Source organism: Leucoraja erinacea, chromosome 5 (assembly GCF_028641065.1).
Source record: "Leucoraja erinacea ecotype New England chromosome 5, Leri_hhj_1, whole genome shotgun sequence".
Classification (NCBI taxonomy): domain Eukaryota; kingdom Metazoa; phylum Chordata; class Chondrichthyes; order Rajiformes; family Rajidae; genus Leucoraja; species Leucoraja erinaceus.
In genome coordinates, this window is record NC_073381.1 from 69,449,178 (window position 1) to 69,462,914 (window position 13,737).

At 43.1% G+C, this 13,737-nt stretch overlaps 1 protein-coding gene across 1 annotated transcript in view; it reads left to right on the forward strand.

Moving 5' to 3' along the window:
• The window catches only part of LOC129697375 (PC3-like endoprotease variant B), a 1,319,937-nt gene that overhangs the window by 556,064 nt on the left and 750,136 nt on the right, over positions 1 to 13,737 (forward strand). The window lies entirely within an intron of this gene.

The following is a 13,737-nucleotide window of genomic DNA, read 5'->3' on the forward strand; positions in this document are numbered from 1 at the left end:
TGCTAGTTCAAGATCTGCACAGCTGCCAACAACTGAATGCAATTGCCAACATTTTGCCAAGCAGCAATTAGAGGAGGGTGCCAACCCTTAAAAGCACACATCCCAAGTTAGTCAAACAGCAGCATTGTATGATGTGGAGGAAAGAAGGCTGCTGCTGGGGGAGAGAAGCCTCTGAAAATCACTGAGAATTCAAACTATCCTGGTAAAACTAAAGTCAATGGCATCAAAGGGAAAACACCCCAATGGTTATGGTTATACTTTACATAAAGGAAGACAATAGTTATCCATTCCAGCCTCACTGCAGGAGTTGCTCAGATCACTCTCAGTTCATCCCAACCATCTTTAAATGCTTTAGAAAATACCTTTCCATCTTAAGTTTGGAAGAGGAGATGTTTGCTCATAGCTGCACTACATTCCATTCACAACTCTTCAGCAAATGAAGCAGCCTATAACTGCATGTGGCAACATGTAGGTATCTGTTACTTTATTATTGACTTTATGACATCCATGCACAAAAATGCCAGACAATGACCAATACCAACAAGAGAGTCTAGTCCGACCCTTGAAATTCAACAGCATTACCATTTGTCAAGTCCCCACCATCAATACACAAGGCATCACTAATGATATTGCTTCCCTATAATTTTCTCCTTGCACTTGCACAGCCAGTATGGACGGCACAGTGGTAGAGTTGCTGCCTTACAGCGGCAGAGACCTGGGTTCGATCATGACTGCAATGTCTGCACAGAGTTTGTATGTTTGTGACCGCATGGGTTTTCTACAGATGCTCCGGTTACCTCTCGCCCTTGAAAGATTTGAAGGTTAATTGGCTTCTGGAAATTATCCCTAGCATGTAGGATAGAATTAGTATACAGGTGATTGCTGGTTAGTGAGGACCTGGAGCGCCAGAGGGCCTGTTTCCATCCTGTATCTATAAACTAAACCAAATACTAAACCTACCTGATGATATATATTTTTTTTTTTACATTTTTACAAATCTTTACAAGTCTCAAATATTTGTTCTTTTTCCTTATAATGAAATAATTCTAAGAACACAAATTGACAATGCCTTGACCTGTTGAGTGAAAAGTAAAATTAAATTTGCATTTCATAACATTCAATGTTCAAAAATTAAGAGTAATTGATTTCAGTATCAGTATAAAGTTTAACACCTTCCTTAATTTATAACAATCTGAATAGTTCTTCCTGATGCTTATGCATTCTTGGTTTTCCATTTATTAAGAAAATAGAATGATCTTTTGAGTAAGGTGTTGGCCCTTAATCAAGAAAACACCTCTGACATAATTCATGATGGGGACTTTTTCCCCCCAAGTTATGATCAGCAGGTTACATAACAGGAGTTACCACCTCAAAATAAAAGTAAAAAGATACAGAGGTAGATGTCAAGCTTCTTAACAATTTTCTGCATACATTGAGCAGAACTTGGCAAATGCCTATTAATAGGTTTAAATAGTAATTACATTGTTGGAGCCAGAAGCAAATATTCAGTAGAGCATTGACATAATTGTGCTGGTATTTTACACTTGCTTCCAGGAGGGTATGCGTAATTGTTAGAATTGTGATTATTTTTCATTGCCTGCTCACTTTGTGGACTTTTGCCACCCAAGTAATAATGACTAGAAATGAATAATCTTGCGATGACAAGTTTTAGCAAGTTTTTTTTTTTTTTTAAACATCTCCACATTATTCCTTTAAGTTCTGTTTGCTTCTTTGCAGCACTTCAAGCTGCAGCAAATTAATTCAATGGCCTGAGACTTGGTCCCTCTTGGGCATTTGAAAATGCCAGTGAATATCACAAGCCCTTTAGCCACTGAGGACTCAAATGGCTTTACAATACCATAGTGCATCTTCAAGTAGATGTTGGTCATTTACACTGCTGACTTCAAAAGAACATCTGAAAAGTGGATAAAAAATGCTTTGGGTTATCAAAGAGAATTAATTTCAAGTGGCACAACAGTGCGTGCAGTAAAGCTCACAAAGGGTTAAAATTGTTTTCCATCCCTAGCAGCAGGAATAGGACCTAATTTGGATTTGGGTTGGTGTAAATTTCTAATTAACCCAAGCCGTCAACAGCAGGTGGTAGAATGAACCAACTGCCTCAATTACTCTGTTCGTTCATGACTTTCCTGTGTTGCTAACATTTTCCAACCGACTTGATTATGCCTGCTTAGATACCATTGTCGGCGTATTGATTAAGTTGTATTTTTTGCTGTTGGGGTGGTGGGAAAGAAGATGGCAAATAGGGAGCTGCAAACCACGAGAAAAGCAAAATGTTTACAGATCAGTGAGATAGTGCGTATCATTGCGGAGAAGCTTATCAGTGCACATACAGCTCCCTGGTGGATCCTCCATGATAAACATTAATGGAACAATTAGCTGTGAGTGACAATGAGTCTGGACACGGCAGCAAAAGCAGCTCAACAGCAGCAGCAAAATTGATGCTCCCAGAATGGTGGAAGACTGTCATAAAATGTCTGCCCGCCCACCCCCACCCCCACCATGTAATGTTTGCCTTGCTGGCTGTGTAGATAGGCCTACAAACCCAACATCACAAAGAAAGGACTACAGGCACTCCTCTTTGTATCACGGAAATTACAAGTCATTTAATTAGTGTGTCATCTTTATTGCGATGTGAGACAGCAGGGGATAAAACCAGCTCCTGGTAATGGACGGGTGGGGGTGGTGTTGGGAGGGGGTTGGAGTTGAAGGCTTGCGGCTAAAATGACTGTCACAGATGGTATTGTGAGAGAGAATGTTTATGCACTTGAAGAAGGAGGAAAAAGAAGCCTCCAATCCAAGGAAGTTATAACAATGAAATGTATCAAATTGGAATAATTTTAATGACACCAGCAGTAATATTTATAACTTTCAAACAGTAAAAAAGATTTCTAATTTGCTGACTTTATTACCTAGCAAATTATTAGTCATTATTAGTGAAGTTTGGTAGCTTTATATATATATTTGCTAGTGAAATTAACATTGCGCCTTCGTGCTCTGTTTAGTTTATAGTTTAGAGATACAGCGTGGAAACAGGCCTTTCGGCCCACCGAGTCCGCACTGACTGGCGATCCCCGCACATTCACACTATCCTACAATTTATGCAGTCTAGGGACAATTTATACATACACCAAGCCAATTAACCTACATAATGTTGGAGTGTGGGAGGAAACCGAAGATCACGGAGAAAACCCACACAACCACTCCGGTTTGCTTCCAGTTCCTCGTGCTGGCAAGAGCAGGAACAGGGAGATACAGGACCTGAATGTGTGGCTGAAGAACTGGTGCAGGGGACAGGGATTTAGATTCTTAAACCACTGGGATCTGTTTTGGAGTAAGGGGGAACTGTACAAAAGGGATGGATTGCACCTTAACAGGTGGGGGACCGGCATTCTGCCAGGCAGTTTTGCCACGGTGACACAGGTGGTTTTAAATTAAATAAGGTGGGTGGGGTGTCAAATGGGATAGTCAAGGACGGAGTTAAAGGGAAAGGGAGTAAAGGGATGGTTAATGATCCCAGAATTAACAGGGAGGAAAACTCACAAATCGATAGGAGAGTATGGCCAAGTGTAATAGGGATCGATGTGTAAGGTGAGATGCATAAGAAATTAAAAGTGTTGTATTTGAATGCACGAAGTATAAGAGGTAAAGTAGATGAGCTTGAGGCTCAGTTAGAGGTTGGTAGATATGACATTGTGGGGCTTACCGAGACATGGCTGTAGGAGGATATGGCCTGGGAACTTAATATTCAGGGCTATACATCCTATAGAAAGGACAGGCAGGTGGGCAGAGGAGGGGGGTAGCTCTGCTGGTGAGGGATGGAATTCAGTCCCTTGTGAGGGAAGACATAGGGACTGACGAGGTAGAGTAATTGTGGATTGAGTTGAGGAATTGCAAAGGCAAGAAGACACTAATTGGTGTTATCTACAAACCCCCAAATAGTAGCCTGGATGTAGGGTGTGACTTGCAGCAGGAGTTAAAACTGGTATGTAACAAAGGTAATGCCACTGTGGTGATGGGGGATTTCAATAATCGGGTAGACTGGGACAATCGGATTGTTTCAGGAGCCCAAGAAAAACATGTTGAAGAGTGCCTCCGCGATGGATTCATAGAGCAGCTTGTAATGGAGCCGACCAGAGAAAAGGCAATTCTGGATTTAGTGTTGACCAATGAACCAGATTTGATAAGAGAACTCGAGGTAAAGGAACCACTTGGAGGTAGTTATCATAATATGATTCTTTTTAATCTGCAATTTGAGAAGGGGAAGGTTAAATCAGAAGTGTCAGTGATGCAGTTGAACAAAGGGGACTATGAAGGCATGAGAGGGAAGCTGGCCAAGGTAGACTGGAAAGGGATATTAGCAGGAATGACAGTGGAACAGCAATGACAGGAATTTCTGGGCATAATCCGGAAGATGCAGGATTATTTCATTTCAAAAAGGAAGAAAGGTTCTAAGGGGAGTAGGAGGCAACTGTGGCTGACAAGAGAAGTTAGGGATAGAATAAAACTTAAAAAAAAAGATGTATAACACAGCAAGGGTAGCCGGAAGTCAGAGGATTGGGTAACTTTCATAGGACAACAGAAGGAAACAAAACTGGCAATATGGGCTGAAAATATGAAGTACGAGGGGAAGCTGGCCAGGAATGTAAAGAAGGGCAGTAAAAGTTTATTTAGATATGTTAAGGGAAAAAGAATAGCAAAGTCAAATGTGGGTCCTTTGAAGGCAGACACGGGTGAAATTATTATGGGGAACAAGGAAATGGCAGAAGAGTTGAACAGGTACTTCGGATCTGTCTTCACTAAGGAAGACACAAACAATCTCCCAGAAGTACTGGAGGACAGAGGATCTAAGGGGGTAGAGGAACTGAAATAAATTTTCATTAAGCGAGAAATAGTATTGGGTAGGCTAATGAGACTGAAGGATGATAAATCCCCGGGGCCTGATGGTCTGCATCCCAGGGTCCTCGGGGAGGTGGCTCTAGAAATAGTGGATGCATTGGTGATCATTTTCCAATGGTCAATAGATTCAGGATCAGTTCCTGTGGATTGGAGGATAGCTGATGTTATGCCACTTTTCAAGAAATGAGTGAGCGAAAACGGGGAATTTACTGACCAGTTAGCCTGACTCGGTGGTGGGAAAGATGCTGGAGTCAATTATTAAGGAGGTAATAATGGGGCATTTGGATAGCAGTAAAATGATTAGTCTAAGTCAACATGGATTTATGAAAGGGAAATCATGCTCGACTAATCTTCTGGAATTTTTTGAGGATGTGACCAGTAAAATGGATGAAGGGGTGCCAGTGGATGTAGTGTATCTAGACGTTCAGAAAGCCTTTGATAAGGTCCCGCACAGGAGACTGGTGACTAAAATTAGAGCACATAGTATTGGGGGTAGGGTGTTGACATGGATAGAAAATTGGTTGGCAGACAGGAAACAAAGAGTAGGGGTGAACGGGTCCTTTTCAGAATGGCAGGCAGTGGCGAGTGGAGTGCCAAAGGCTCGGTGTTGGGGCCTGCAACTGTTTACCATAAATATTAATGATTTGGAAGAGGGAATTAGGAGCAACACTAGCAAGTTTGCGGATGTCACAAAGCTGGGTGGCAGTGTGAACCGTGAAGAGGATGTTAGGAGGTTACAGGGTGACCTGGACAGGTTGAGTGTGTGGGCAGATGCGTTGCAGATGCAGTATAATATAGATAAATGTGAGGTTATCCACTTTGGTGGCAAAAACAAGGGGGCAGATTATTATCTCAATGGGGTTAGGTTAGGTAAGGGGGAGGTACAGCGAGACTTGAGTGTCCTTGTGCACCGATCACTGAAAGTTGGTTTACAGGTGCAGCAGGCAGTGAAGAAAGCTAATGGAATGTTAGCCTTCGTAACAAGAGGATTTCAGTATAGGAGTACAGAGGATCTTCTGCAGTTGTACAGGGCTCTGGTAAGACCACATCTGGTACAGTTTTGCTCTCCTAATTTGAGGAAGGACATCCTTGTGATTGAGGCAGTGCAGCGTAGGTTAACAAGATTAATCCCTGGGATGGCGGGACTGTCATATGGGGAAAGATTGAAAAGACTAGGCTTGTATTCACTGGAGTTTAGAAGGATGAGGGGAAGATCTTATAGAAACATATAATTATAAAAGGACTAGACAAGCTAGATGCAGGAAAAATGTTCCCAATGTTGGGTGAGTCCAGAACCAGGGGTCAGTCTTAGAATAAAGGGGTGGTCATTTAAGACCGAGGTGCGAAAAAAAGTTTTCACCCAGAGAGTTGTGAATTTATGGAATTCCCTGCCATAGAGGGCAGTGGAGGCCAAATCACTGGATGGATTTAAGAGAGAGTTAGATAGAGCTCTAGGGGCTAGTGGAATCGAGGGATATGGGGAGAAGGCAGGCACGGGTTATTGATTGGGGACGATCAGCCATGATCACAATGAATGGCGGTGCTGGCTCGAAGGGCCGAATGGCCTCCTCCTGCACCTATTTTCTATGTTTCGATGATCAGGGGGAGAACGTACAAACTCCATACAGACAGCACCCGTATCAGGATCGAACCCGGGCCTCGAGCGCTGTAAGGCAGCAACTATATCGCTGCACCACCTTGGCCTCTCCCTCAATGTCCTGCTGCCCTACTGTATGTCCTATTAAGATTAGCTTCAAACAATTAATTACTGTGTTGAAGACAGTGTGATACCACTTTGCGCTTCCTTTATTCAGCTCAATTCAACTGACAAACAGTAACACTTCATGAAACACGTTTAAAATGAAATCCGTCCAATCATAACGTATCAAATCAGTTTGTTTGTAATATGGAAACCTAAATGAAATATGTCTATTTCTTCCTACAAATGAATTTTGAGACTGCTTTTATTCATTAATCTGCTATTCATTCAATTACTAATTTTGTTACTGAACATTCAGTAGATTTTCATACTGTATCCCCAGTATTGAAAATGTGTCCACAAAGTTTGCCTTGGTATCTTTCAGTGTGGAATGAGCAATTTGGATTGGTACATGGATGGGAAAGGTGTAGAAGGACATGGTCCAAACATGGGCAGGTGAGACTAGGATAGATGGGGCAAGTTGGTTGGGTTGAATGGCCTGATTCCATACTGTATTAGTCCAGGACTCGAATGGTCGAATTTTGGGTGTGAATGAGAGTTAATGGAAGTGTGGGGAGAATAGGATGGGATTAGTATAACCATGGTACCTGAATATTTGACACCGACTCAGTGGGGCTAAGGGGGTCTATTTCTGTTTCTGTGTTAAATAACCTTGTCAGCAGATGAAGCAAAAAGTAATATGTAGGAAGGAACTGCAGATGCTGATTTACACCCAAGATAGACACAAAATGCTGGAGTAACACACCGGGACAGGCCGCATCTCTGGATAGAAGGAATGGGTGTCGTCTCATGTTGAGACCCTTCTTCAGACTGAGTCGTGCCAAACCCAAGTGCAATAGGTAGAAAAGGCTACACATGCAGACTGGAGCACTACGATGGAAGAGGGAAACCCCTGTTCCCTAAAGAATTACGACATCAGATATCTCCTTTGATGTCTCATTTTCACACCTTACCCTTCCTTATCTTTGTGCCTCCCTCTCCCCCGACTCGGTCTGAAGAAGAGCCTCGACCTAAAATGTCTCCCATTCCTTTTCTTCAGAGATGCTGCCTGTCTTGTTGAATTATACCAGGATTTTGCATCTATAGGCAAAAAGTAATAGCATATAGAAAACCACATTGGCCTCTTCAAAATGCTGCCTGCCTCAATCTGCTTTCTCTCGGAAGTGCATGCCAAGCGGATGCTGTAGTCTTCATCATCTGCTGTGTGCTGCTTATCTTTGTCATTTGACAATAGCCATTGCAGCCAGAGGAAGAAGACCAAGGAGCCCCAAGACCAGAAGGCCATGAAGCAGAGTGTGGAGAGCAGCAGGAGCAAGACAGAGGCTGCCAGTGACTTATTCCTGTTCAGTATCCACAGCCTCATCTCCCAGTTGAATGGAGGAGGCTGGCATATGCGCACAGCTCGTCGGTCAGCAGGACCAGTAACCCACCCGAAGGCTCGTCGGACGGCGTAGCTTGGAGGGAGCTGGAGACGCTGGACTCGTGGAACAAGGGCCGGTAGGAGGGTGAACTGGGGTAATGCCTCCAGCACCTTCAAGGTCGGATGCAGGAGGCGCCCCTGGGACATGAAGATGGCCGGGAGAGGAGACGAGGATGTCGGTTTGCGGGAGCTGCTCTAATACTTCAATCGCACTGGCCGACGGGATTTGGATTTTGAACGATGGCGCCAAAAATGGTAGTGCCAGCATTTGTTATATATGCAAAAGAATTTCACTGTGCAGTTTAGTATGTAACAAATATAGCACTAATGAACCATTGAACCAGTTCATCCCATCCTAATGGAAAGACGGTTTTCAAAAGAAGCCTGCAAAGTAAAATTCCCCAATGTGAGCCGCGAATCTGTGCACTACAATTTTAACACAAATTAAAGAACAACAAAAATCAGCTGGGAGAGGACAGATTACATGTAAATCCCCTTAAAGCCTGCTGTGCAAACCCATCTGTACCGAATATAAAACATGAATGAATGATGCCCTGTTCCCATTATTTTCATGGCTTGCTGCAACACCCATATTTTGTTCCTCACGAGTATAGCTCCTTAAATAAATCAAACCTTTGCTTAAAAAATATACATTTTGTGGGAATTCTAGACTGCATTTGTATACAATGGTATAAGATTGCCATGCTATATCCTGTAAAATTGTGGCATTTCTTGCAGATTTATAGGACTTAGGAGTATTATGTGCAGTTCTGGCCGCCCCAGAACAGGGAGACCTTGGAGACAAGTTGTTGTTTATCTAGATTTTCAGAAAACCTTTGATAAGATGTTGCAAGTGCAGCTGCTAAGGAAGATGGGAGTCCACGCTATTAAAGGACAGATAGCAGCTTGGCTGGATGGCAGAAGGCATAGAGTGGCAATAAAGGGGGCTTTTTCTGGTTAGCTGCCAGTGACTAGCAGAGTTCCACAGGGTTCGGTGCTGGAGCCACTACTCTTCACGTTGTATATTAATGATTTGGATGAGGGGATTGAAGGCTTTGTGACCCAGTGTGCGAATGATACGAAAATATGTGGAGGGGCAGATATTGCAGAGAATGCAGGGACTCTGCAGTAGGACTTGGGCAGGTTGGGAGAGTAGATAGAGAAGTGGTAGATGGAATATAGTGGGGCAAAGTTTGGAGTCGTGCATTTTGGTAGTATGAATAAAGGCGTAGACTATTTTCTAAATTTATGATTAGCATTTGATGGCACTGGGCCTGTACTCATTTGAGTTTAGAAGGTTGAGGGAGATCTCATTGAAACGTACCGAATAATGAAAGGTGTGGTTAGAGTGGATGTGGAAAGGATGTTTCAACTAGCGGGGGAGTCTAGGACTAGAGGTCATAGCCTCAGAATTAGAAGACGTCCCTTTAGGAAGGAGATAAGAAGGAATTTCTTTAGTCGGAGGGTGGCGAATCTGTGGAGTTCTTTGGCACAGAAGGCTGTGGAGGCCATGAATTGATATTTTTAAAACTGAGATAGATAGATTCTTGATTAGTATGGGTGTCAAGGGTTATAGGGAGAAGGCATGAGAATGGGGTTAGGAGGGAGTGATAGATCAGCCATGATTGAATGGTGAAGTAGACTTGATAGGCCGAATGGCCTAATTCTCATCCTATCACTTATGACCTATGACAATGCAGAAGAAGTTTGCCAGAATGTTGCCTGGATTTGAGGGAATTAGCTATAAGGGGAGATTGGACAAACTTTAGAGTGGCAGAGGTTGGGAGGAGACTTGATAGAAGTATATAAAATTCCGAAGGCATAGATAGGATGGAAAGTCAGAAGCCTTTTTCCCAGGGTGGAAATATCAAAGATGAGACGGTATAGCTGTCAGTTAAGGTACCAGTTAAGGTAAGAGGGGGAATGTTTAAGCAGATGTGGGGGGCAAAGTTTTTATTCGGAGAATGGTGGGTGCAAGGAATGCGATGCCAAGAGCGGTGATGGAGACATATACAATAGTGGCATTTACGAGGGTTTTAGATAGGCACATGGATGTGCAGGGAAGTGAGGGATATAGATCATATGCAAAGAGAGGAGATGTTTGACACGGACACCGTGGGCCGAAGGGCAGTACTGTTCTATGTTATTCCATTGTATGGATATTTCCGGGACATTACAGTGGCTATCTCATGCTCTTTTTTTGGTGGGTTATTCATTATTCGTTCCTTCTCCTTTGCTCTCCCGTCCAATGTAGATGTAACATCCTGTGCATGTACCCTGCTAATGATATTGGCATGTCCCTTTGAGTGTGGGAGCTGCCAGACTTTCCCTTACAGATTCCACCTCCATTAAGATTACGTAGCAAAGTGCAGGGAGATGCAATAAATTTGTTGGAGTCTGTTTTGGATAATGCGAATCACTTATTTCCAGGTGTAAATATAGCTTCCACAATATAGCTTCAAACCAGATTTTGCCTTTGATTTTCTATGGGGAGACAGTTAGGTTTTACCGCCAAATACATTGAATACCCATTTGAATGATAGAATCATGGAACACTTGTAGTGCAGGAATCTCTATGAGCTCCAAGAAGAGCAATCCACAGCTCTGCAAGTTTTTCCCCCTTTAAGTGGTTCTCCAATTCCTCCTTGTATCCTTGAACTTTTCTACTCCCACCCGCTTTGCAGACAGAGACTGTCAGATCATAGCCACTCAGTGAAAGAACATTGATAATCACATCATAGGATGTGACTGACTGTAAAGTGGTTTGCGACATCCGAAGGTGGTAAGGAAAAGTGCGTAACCCTTTCTGTGCATCACTACACAGGCGGAATTTGCCCCTTTGCTGGTGATTCAGGTGCACTGCCGTCTCCTCCAAGTGGCAGCAGACACGGATGCTGCATCTTTACTGGGTTACTGAATTAAAGAGTTAACCAGATCAATGTGATGATGCTCTTACTCAGCTTCCATGTTGTTGTGTTACTCTGTCTTCCGGCTGGAAAATACAGAGAGATGCAGCGCTGCCACTCAGGCGAAGGAAGAATTAAACAATCCTGGCAGCAAAACACGGTGCGAAGAGGGAAGCCAGCAGTGTTTATAAAGAGATTGCTAGCGCATGGTATAAAAATGTTATCATAATGAAGATTGATGGCAGTGCCGCTCCTTCAGCTCAATGCAGATCGGCACTATTCTGCATTTTATAGTTTAAGCCTGAGCTGGAAATCAAACTATAAAGTGAAGAATAGTGCCAAACTGCATTCAGCTGAAGGAACGACACCACCATCAATCTTCATTATGATAAATTTTTTATACTGTGCTCTGCAGATCACTTTATAAACACTGCCTGCAATCCCCCTGTTTCCTTGTAGAGCTTTTACATGAGATGCGACTATTGTGTGGCGTCAGGCATTTACCGCATTACAAAGCTGCCCCCTCAGCCCCACCAACGTGTCAACATTTGTATCAGTGTTTTGAGATCGTATTGTTATTGATGATAAGAAATTAGAATGAGCGCACAATTTTTCAAAGGTCAAGATCTGTATTAACGGTTGACGGTTGCGAGTGAAATTGTAAAGTAGTACGGTAACTGGGGCTGTGCTTCTCTCCTTGTGCACAAGTAAATAAAGTGTCTATGGAAAAAGACTGCAAGTTATCATAAATGCACATACACAGTCACAAGTATGTGACACGGTCACCCCAGAGTATTTACTGTGCCTTTTTATGTATGGATCGTTCCACAGTCTGAAATAACTTTGGGTGGAGTTTGGGACATATAATTCCCCTGGAATGTTGCGGTATTCACTCAACGTTAAAACAACTTTTTTTTTTGTTACCCGTTTACAAAACGTGGAAAGCCACTTATTGCCTCTGCACTGCGTGCATTACAAATCAACCAGACAGCACAGGACTGAATCGCTTCTGGATGAGACTGGAGAGAGGTTTTGGGTCATCTTCTTTGAACCTGCTGGTTTACTGATGTCCCACATAATCTTACAAGCATCTGATACCTCTGTGTGGTTTAAAATTAGTAAATCTGGGATGCTTGTTTCACTTCGGCTAATAAAAGCAACAAAAGTTTTATTTAATCTAATAAAGTTATGCAGTGAGGAATAGGCACCAGAATTGGAGTGCATGTTTAAAACAATAATATACGATGGTGCATAGGATGTTAGGCACCTGCTGGAGCAGACACTATATCAGTACTGTCAAATCCTTGTTCTGACACTATGGTATAACTGTGAAGTAGCATGCAATTAGTGACTGACAGCGCAAAATGTGCAGATGGTGCATGTTAACCATTTCTCTGCCACTAAAAAGCTCATCGTTCATCATGGTTTCCAATGTAACAATGCAGAAACAGATGATGTCCAGGTCTAATTCTTTTGATTCGGGAGAAGTGCACATATTGATGAGGCTGATGTGCTTTCTGGCAGTGACATTATACTTGTGTGGTCAGGTAAGAGGGTAGACTTTATGTTCTGGAGCATGTGGGAGAAGAAAATATTTTTCAAATCCTGTGCCACTGTAGATATAACAAATAAAATCCAGTCTGCTTGGCGACACATGGCAACATATTTCAGGGGGGCACGGTGGCGCAGCGGTAGAGTTGCTGCCTGACATTGCCAGAGACCCGGATTTGATCCCGACTACAGGTGCTGTGTGTATGGAGTTTGTACGTTCTCCCCGTGACCACATGGGTTTTCCCCGGGTGCTCCGGTTTCCTCCCACACTCCAAAGACGGACAGGTTTGCAGGTTAATTGGCTTTGGTAAAAATTGCAAATTGTCCCTAGTGCTTAGAATAGTTCTATGTACGGGGTGATCGCTGGGTGGAATGGACTCTGTGGACTGACGGGCCTGTTTCCACTCTGTATCTCTATACTAAACTAAACTGGGGCAGAGCAGTAATGAAGGCATGTGGTGAGCTTGCCTTCATTGGTGGAGGCATCGAATATAAGTCATGTTGGAACTTCATAAAACTTTGGTTAGGCCAACTTTTGGGTGTTGTGTGCATTTCTAGTCACCGCATTACAGGAGGAATATAATATGGAGGAATTTAGGGGGGACGGGGGGGGTAATATGAACAATTTGTTTTTCAAATTTAGGTAACCATAACATCCTTCTACTGCATGCTCTCACCTTTTTGTTTAGTTTTCTTCTCCCATTGTTCACTTTTCCCATTCCCTCCCTCCCCTCCCACCCCCACCTACCTATTTTGATCTGCTCATCATCATCACCACCCAGTTCAGTTCTACCTGTCACATACAGGCCACTGTTCACCCTCCTGCTTTCCCACTTAGTTCCATTTGTCGATCATCCCCCTCTGCATCTGGTTCCACATAATTCACTGGTCTTTATTTCCACCCACCCTCAATCTGCAGTATGATGACAATTTTTCTTCTTCCCATTCAGTCCTGACTAAAATGACAATCTACAAACATAAAAAAATAGGTGCAGGAGTTGGCCATTCGGCCCTTCGAGCCAGCACCCCCATTCAGTGGCTGATCATCCAAAATCAGTACCCCATTCCTGCTTCTTCCCCATATCCCTTGATAGCCCAAGGAGCTATAAGACCCCAGATAGCTCTTAGGGGTTGTTATTGTTAAATCTCTCTCTTGAAAACGTCATCTGTGACGAGCCATGGCTTATTGAAAAACAATTGAAAAAAGCTGAATTATGTTGGAA